Here is a 2,604-nt window from a genome sequence, read left to right as displayed (position 1 = left end):
TCATTGTTACAAAACCTAGATTTGGTGTAGTGAATACCAAACTAATCCTAAGTATTAGCTAATAAAAATATATGTATTATCATGCTTAGTAGAATAATTTAGATATTATCATTTTTAATTTGGCATTTAATAAAATATTAATTATGAAAAATTAATAGAGCATTTATTATGAAGAATTATGGAACCTTAATGCCATGATAAATTTTATTCGTTAAATGTATTTCTAATCTCAATCACAATCATCACTTATGGCAAATGATTACATCCCTACATTTATCTCTTGTGAGGACAAATCTGAACCGTCGTTTATATAGGTAAAATTATCCAAACTGTGTTTTGTATTCTAGATTAACTATACAAAATTGGTAGATATAGTGGAACTATATGTTACTGAATGCGTTAGTTTTCGGTTAGAGTACAAAACACAATCTTTAATGGAAAAAATGAGTTGTAATTTACTTTGGCTTAGAACCTTAGAGAACAGTGCCTGTGGAGTTCTGAGTTGCATATCATTGCCTATCTTTTCTTTTGATGGCTCATATTGTTGTTCTCATCCTCACTCGGAGCATTACCAATCTCTAGTCCACTCCACAAGCCCTTCATTGTGTTGAACATTGCAAGATTATAATAAAACTACTTAAGCGATTAGGGCTATGGCCGATATGCTTGATTTTTCTCAATGTATTAAAGTATTTAAAATCTTATTTTATTTTAGGGTGTCCCTTTATATACCCCAGAAAATGTTAATGGTACCCCATTCGTCAGTTATATTAGTTGTAATTCGGTTAAAATAAAAATCATGATTTTTTTTTTGAAATTTTTATAGCGGTACCCCCAACTTTCAGTAGCTAAAGCCTAAAAAGAACACAAAATTGGTTAAAAAGACCAAAATCAACAATTCTGGGTGAAATGGACAGTTAGATTTTGATACTGTTTAAATGGCCAAAAATATAAAAATAGGCAGGATGTAACCAATTTCATCGTGCCTATTTTCAAATATTTTTTTTATTTTTAATTTAAACATGATGTATCCAGTTTCATCCTTGCTATTTTTTAAATTTAAGCTATAATGAAACCAGTTTCATCCTTACTATTTTTTTTTTGCCATTTCACCCAAATTATTTTTTACCCGTCCATTTGAACCGTGATTTAAAAATATTTGGACAAATGAACCATTTTCCATAAAAAAAATTCTCAATGTTATATTGTTTGTTCCAATCATTTTAAATCTTTGCTAAGCCTGTCTGATCTCTCCATTCATGTCCTTCTAAAGTATGCATCTACAAAAAAATTGGGAAGACTCCAGAATTTTAATTGAACAGAAAATTGAAGACAGCAGCATCTTTCACGATGTTTTTCTGTTTGCATACTTGGGGATGTATAAAGTTGACAAGTTTGATGGGTAGGAAGAGAAGTTTTACGGGTACACGGATAAAAGGGTATCATTAATATTTTTTGGGTATATAAAGGAACATCCTTATTTTATTTTGAAAAATTGTCAATAATATGCACTGTTAATCGTTCTTTGAATTCTTATCCTTTTTATGTTAAAATATTTTATTTTACTTGTGCAACTCAAGCACGTCTTTGTGACTAATTTATATCCTTTGCAATTTACACCAAGTTAGATTTGGTTGTTGCTGTAAAGGTCAGATCAAGTTTTCCCAAGTCAGTATTCATCTTTGGTTAAGAACATTAATGCAACCAATAGGAGGTCATTTAGTTCATAAAATTCTCAAAACATAATTAATGATATCATTTGATGTGCATACATGATGATACCTACCTGGTAGTGAATAGAGTACAGTTGATTTGCACGGAATAATGACAGCGGTGTCATGAATATTCTGGTTACCTGTGATCACATCTATTTGAGAAATATCATCTAGCTGTGGTTTCTTTTTTTTTTAGCAATTCATAAGTTATCCGGAAAGAATATTCTCACTGCATTTGACTAATTTTCTGAGTTTTATAATTATTATTGGGTACGTGCACTTGGTGATGTTACCTTCTGCGTTGATCTAATCTTTCACATCAATGTGAAAGCCTTTGAGAAAAATTTGGTGATAGGGTGTTTTAGTTTTTTGGTTAAAGGATATTTGATCTATCTAACCAATTATACCACTGTGCCTATCTAAGATTTTGTTACTAATTCATCAAACTGCATTTCTCTCTTGTAACGGCTGCAGCGCAGCTTTTTGTGTTTTCATTTTTACTTATTTTTTGCGCTGCCGCGCGGTGGTAAATTAAATTTAAAACAACTGCAAGGTTTTTTACTTCATTTCAGTAAATTTGAAGATCTCCCGTTAACTCTCACTTCTCCGCAGTCCACAGCTGGTACACAAGATTCCTTGTCTTTATCTTTTTTGCTTTGAGCATTAGCACTTCTTTAATTGTAAACGCCCCCTCATGGCTTGTGTATTCTTCAATATTATAATCTTTGTCGGGGAAAAAAAAAATTAGTTGCAAGCATCTCTTCAAAGCCAAATGTGAAAGCTGAAATTTTTGGGCCCGTATGCAAGAGTGCTCCCTTTATTGACTTTGCTATTTGTAGGGGTAAAATATCGCACACATAGTTATCATGCGAAGTGATATCATTATAAA

This window comes from Papaver somniferum, chromosome 2 (genome assembly GCF_003573695.1).
Source record: "Papaver somniferum cultivar HN1 chromosome 2, ASM357369v1, whole genome shotgun sequence".
Lineage (NCBI taxonomy): Eukaryota > Viridiplantae > Streptophyta > Magnoliopsida > Ranunculales > Papaveraceae > Papaver > Papaver somniferum.
The sequence above is the reverse complement of the archived record's forward strand: the minus strand, read 5'-3'. Positions refer to the sequence as shown.